At 41.6% G+C, this 6,000-nt stretch overlaps 1 pseudogene; it reads right to left on the bottom strand.

The window, feature by feature from the left end:
* LOC136395085 (cyclin-dependent kinase 8-like) overlaps positions 1–5,398 on the bottom strand; it is a 28,077-nt pseudogene extending 22,679 nt beyond the window's left edge.
* Between the last annotated feature and the right edge of the window lie 602 nt (positions 5,399–6,000).

Genomic DNA, 6,000 nt, shown 5'->3' on the forward strand with positions numbered 1-6,000 from the left:
GAGGCCTTTGTGTGGGCCGAAAGCAGAATCTCCGGACCACCCCAACACCCTGGGAAAGCCGCGCACAGGGAGGGAGCGAGAGCCAATTCCAACACTAGAACTTTTTCGTGCAGGTGGGGTTTTTCACTCAGAGGGTGAGGCGGCCGGCCTGATATCCTGGTCTGCGCGCAGATAGTGAGCGAGAGATTCCTCCGAGTGCCTTGGCAGTGTGCGCCCGTGTTATCCCACAGAGGAGCAGAGTCAGGGGCCTTTGTGTGGGCCAAAAGTGGAATCTCGGGCTGCCCCAGCGCCTTGCAAAAGCCGCGCATGAGGACGGAGCGAGAGCCAATTCCAATGCTGGAACTTTTCCATGCGGGTGGGGGTTTCAATCAGAGTGTGAGACTGCCGGCCAGATATCCTGGTCTGCGCGCACAGATAGTGAACGAGAGCTTCCTCCAAGCGCCCCGGGAGTGGGCGCCCGCCCGTGTTACCGGACAGAGTGGCAGAGCCAGAGGTTTTTTTTTTTTTTTTCATTTTTCTGAAGCTGGAAACGGGGAGAGACAGTCAGACAGACTCCCGCATGCGCCCGACCGGGATCCACCCGGCACGCCCACCATGGGGCGACGCTCTGCCCACCAGGGGGCTATGCTCTGCCCATCCTGGGCGTCGCCATATTGCGACCAGAGCCACTCTAGCGCCTGGGGCAGAGGCCACAGAGCCATCCCCAGCGCCCGGGCCATCTTTGCTCCAATGGAGCCTTGGCTGCGGGAGGGGAAGAGAGAGACAGAGAGGAAAGTGCGGCGGAGGGGTGGAGAAGCAAATGGGCGCTTCTCCTGTGTGCCCTGGCCGGGAATCGAACCCGGGTCCTCCGCACGCTAGGCCGACGCTCTACCGCTGAGCCAACCAGCTAGGGCAAGCCAGAGGTCTTTGAGTGAGCGGAAGCCCCTCCTGATTATGCTAGCAGCTCTGACTGACTGAGCCTTACCCAGAGCCTGTGCTGAGTGGAAATAGAGTGGGGAGTTGCCAGCTCTTTGAGCCTCTTACTATCCAGGCAGAGGTAGCAGCAACCCCATAGCTGGATTATCAGGCTACTAATTGAGGAAGGAAAGACTAGGAGAAAGGCTCCAAGAACACAGACTCTCTCACTGTTGGAGCCTATAAATGCTAATGAGCCTCAACTGCCAACGAGACTAAAGCACAATACATGACATTGCCATAGAGACTTATCAACTGCAAACCTCTACCTGAGCATGCCAAAGGGGCAGAACCTGGGGTACAGAGTCACCAACCAGGAAGAGGGAGAGAAAAGAAAAAGCAAGAAGATAACCTCTCAAAATCAAGAATAATCCGCAGACTTTATAACCTATCCCATTTTATTATATTTGTTTGTTTCTCTTATCTTCATTCTTGATATTTTTTTTTCCTCCTCCAATTTGGTCGATTAACTCTCTGCCAGTCTTACTCTCTCCTCTCCTTGAACTACACTACCCATAATTGTTACATCTCCCATTATCTTTTCTTTCCTCTTCCTTTCTCTCTATGAGGGTTGCACTCCAAAACCCTTAACTCTCTCTCTCCTCTTTTTTCTTTTTACTTCTTTTAGTGGTTCCCTCTTTTTTTTCTCTCTCTCTCTTTTCTCCCTCTATATTAGTTTCTTTCTTTCTCCTTTATGTCTCCTCTCATTCAAGCCTCAATAATGAACAAATTATCTTATCTGGGACTCAAACTTATGTTTGTGGCATTTTGGGGTTTTTTTACTTCACCTTTTTAACTCACTAGCAGTGCTCCCATCTCTGGCTCTCCATTTTATCTAGTTCTTGTTCCACTAAATACAATAGTAATTTTTTAATTTGTCCCCCCATTTTCCTGTTTCCCTCTTATTCCTCTCATCATAACTCTTAGTCAACCAACACCTAAAAGCAAATCATTTTATTCTTGACCCAAATTTTTTCCTTATTTGCTTTTAGTGGGTCCATACCCCCTTCTTTTTCCTTTTTTTTTTTTTTTTGCCCCTTAATTACTTTTCCCCAATTCAGGCCCTCCATTACAGGCATTGTTTGTTCTATTTAATACAAAATAATTCACAGTTCAACACAAGATTTTCTCAAGAAAGAGGGGAGAGGAGAGGAGAGGGAAAAAGGAGGGGGGAATAATTTCCTTTTTTAAAAATTTTTATTTTATTTTATTTTTCTTTATTTCATTATTAATTTTTTTTAAAAAACAACTCTTCAATTTTTTATTTTTTTAACTTTTTATTCTTTATTAAATCTTATTAATACTATCAACAAAACCACCCTCAGATGCCATTAAGGAAGAGAAAATCGAATATCATGGATACAAAAGAAAGAGAGGTAACACAGCTAGATGAGGAAAAATCTATGGAGAAAAAATTTAATATATTGGAAACCTTGGAGCTAAATGACAGAGAATTCAAGATAGAAATCCTAAAAATCCTCCGAGATATACAAGAAAACACAGAAAGGCAATTTAGGGAGCTCAGAAAACAACTCAATGAACACAAAGAATATATGTCCAAGGAAATTGAAACTATAAAAACAAATCAAACAGAGTTGAAAAACTCAATTCATGAGCTGAAAAATGAGGTAACAAGCTTAGCTAATAGAACAGGCCAGATAGAAGAGAGGATTAGTGAAATAGAAGACAAGCAACTTGAGGCACAACAGAGAGAAGAAAGAGACTCAAAAATTAAAAAAAATGAGATAGGCCTACAAGAATTATCTGACTCCATCAAAAAGAATAACATAAGAATAATAGGTATATCAGAGGGAGAAGAGAGAGAAAATGGAATGGAGAACATATTCAAACAAATAATAGATGAGAACTTCCCAAGCCTGTGGAAAGAACTAAAGCCTCAAGTTCAAGAAGCAAACAGAACTCCGAGTTTTCTTAACCCCAACAAACCTACTCCAAGGCATATCATAATGAAACTGGCACAAACCAACAGCAAAGAAAAAATTCTCAAGGCAGCCAGGGAAAAGAAGAATAGAACATATAAAGGAAGGCCCATTAGATTATCATCAGATTTCTCAGCAGAAACTCTACAAGCTAGAAGAGAGTGGACCCCAATATTTAAAGTCCTGAAAGAGAGGAACTTTCAGCCACAAATACTATACCCATCAAAGCTATCCTTCAAATATGAAGGAGACATAAAAACATTCACAGATACAGAAAAGATGAGGGAATTTATCATCAGAAAACCCCCACTCCAGGAATTACTAAAGGGGGTTCTCCAATCAGATACAAAGAACAAAAAAAAAAAACAAAGCCACAAGTAAAAGCTCCAAGAAGAACACAATAAAACCAAATTTAAACTGTGACAACAACAAAAAGAAAGGGGGGGAGAGGATGGAGATTAACAGTAGCAAAGGACGATGGAGTGCAAAAGTACTCACAGTGGCCAGGACATGGAAACAATCAAAAAACCTGTCAATAGATGACTGGATAAAGAAGATGTGGCACATATACACTATGGAATACTACTCAGCCATAAGAAATGATGACATTGGATCATTTACAGCAAAATGGTGGGATCTTGATAACATTATATGAAGTGAAATAAGTAAATCAGAAAAAAACAGGAACTGCATTATTCCATACATAGGTGGGACATAAAAGTGAAACTAAGAGACATTGATAAGAGTGTGGTGGTTACGGGGGGGAGGGGGGAATGGGAGAGGGAAAGGGGGTGGGGAGGGGCACAAAGAAAACAAGATAGAAGGTGACAGAGGACAATCTGACTTTGGGTGATGGGTATGCAACATAATTGAACGACAAGATAACCTGGACTTGTTATCTTTGAATATATGTATCCTGATTTATTGTTGTCACCCCATTAAAAAAATAAAATTATTTAATAAAAAAAAAAAAAGAATGCCTATGTTTTTCTTTGTTGGAGAAGTGGCACAAATCATCTTATAATTCTAATTCATATTAAGTCATCTAAGGAGAAATTACTATTTACTTTGTGAAATACTCCCACGATCCTGCCACCTTTAAATTAATACAATATTCAGTTACAGCATTTTTTCTACCCACACACTAAATAAATGTGACAAACACAACGTGGAAATGACAATAAAGAAAATAACTAGCTACGATAAATTAATTTAGTTCTATCCTTATAGGTTATCAGACCAAAAATGGGTAAACTTTTGTTTTGATATATAAAGAAATAGAGCTGTTAAAAAACATGCCAAGGTACAAAATGCTCAATGTTTTTTCCACCAGGCAAAGGCCTGCTGCAATCCAGGCTTGTTAGAATTTAGGGTTCTGTCCTGACCTGTGGCGCCACAGTGGATAAAGCGTCGACCTGGAAATGCTGAGGTCACCGGTTCGAAACCCTGGGCTTGCCTGGTCAAGGCACATATGGGAGTTGATGCTTCCTGCTCCTCCCCCCTTCTCTCTCTCTCCCTCTCTCTCTCCTTTCTAAAATGAATAAAAAAAATAAAAACAAACAAACAAAAAAACAATTTAGGGTTCTGTACCCATCTGGACACAGGGTTTTCTAGTTTGTAATTTCTTTTTTTTTTTTTTTTTCATTTTTCTGAAAAGTGGAAACAGGGAGAGACAGTCAGACAGACTCCCGCATGCGCCCGACCGGGATCCACCCGGCACGCCCACCATGGGGCGACGCTCTGCCCACCAGGGAGCGATGCTCTGCCCATCCTGGGCGTCGCCATGTTGCGACCAGAACCACTCTAGCGCCTGAGGTAGAGGCCACAGAGCTATCCCCAGCACCCGGGCCATTTTTGCTCCAATAGAGCCTTGGCTGCGGGAGGGGAAGAGAGAGACAGAGAGGAAAGCGCAGCGGAGGGGTGGAGAAGCAAATGGGCGCTTCTCCTGTGTGCCCTGGCCGGGAATCGAACCCGGGTCCTCTGCACGCTAGGCCGACGCTCTACCGCTGAGCCAACCGGCCAGGGCTTAGTTTGTAATTTCTAATCTAGATGAGGTCAACAGAGGCCTATGTTCTGATCTAATCTGGCTCAGGGGATAGTTTAATTACTAGTGAGCTGTATGCCTTTGGGACGAAAGGTGACGCTGGTGTCTTAACGTAGATAGAAGCCACTGACCTCCACAGGCTATTTTTAATGAAGGAAATGGTTTCTAAAAAAACTTGCATGGTTTATTTTATTATAATTAGAACACTTTAGTCTCTAAAGATTGTCTGACACTTTTAAGAGGGTGAAAAACTTTTCACTTTTAATGTATATTCTTTAAAAATGGCTTCGATCATATGAAAGGGCATAAGTATATTTATATTATTAAAGCAAAAATCAGAAGTGACACAGCTGACTGCAAAAGTCTTAAAAGAGTGCTACACTGTGACTTATCAAAGATAGAACATACCAATTTTTACTCGTCCTCGCTCAGGACCTTCACCCATAACTAAAATATTAGCAGGTTTCTGTGGAAACAAAAGTGTTTTTTTTCAGTAGACAGTAGTGGTTTCTTTCAAATAGACAATATGTCAGTATAACATAAATCCATCTTTTTAAAAACTTTATTCACTTAAAAATTAAAATCAAATTCAGAAGGCCAGCGTACAATCTCCACGGAGGCCGCACCCAGAGCCGGTGCTGAGGCCCCCCGGTCCTCCATCAGTCTGTTCTCACAACTGCTCCACCTGACAGTCCTATAATGCTGTGGTTCCTTTTAGCCCTTTCAATGATATCAAATGTCTCGCAACTTTAGGGAATAATAAATTTTCAAAGATGACTTAACTCTATGTAGGAAATGAATTACAGCAAAGGAGCCACCTAGTACCCGTTTTTGGAAACAGCAAGGTATGCCTCTATGTTTACACAAAAGTTTTAGCAAAATCAATTTAATAAAGTTTTTTCTAAATAAGTTAAAGAAGTAATAGGATTTTTCCATGACCTGAACATTTTTGAGGTTTTTATTTTTAAATAAAAAAAGGAAGCTAAAATTTTAAAGTGAGATTTTACAAAAATAAAGTTTTGAAATCTCTAAAAATATCCAGGATTAACTGTCATCTAAAAT

Source organism: Saccopteryx leptura, chromosome 2 (assembly GCF_036850995.1).
Source record: "Saccopteryx leptura isolate mSacLep1 chromosome 2, mSacLep1_pri_phased_curated, whole genome shotgun sequence".
NCBI classification, from domain to species: Eukaryota; Metazoa; Chordata; class Mammalia; order Chiroptera; family Emballonuridae; genus Saccopteryx; species Saccopteryx leptura.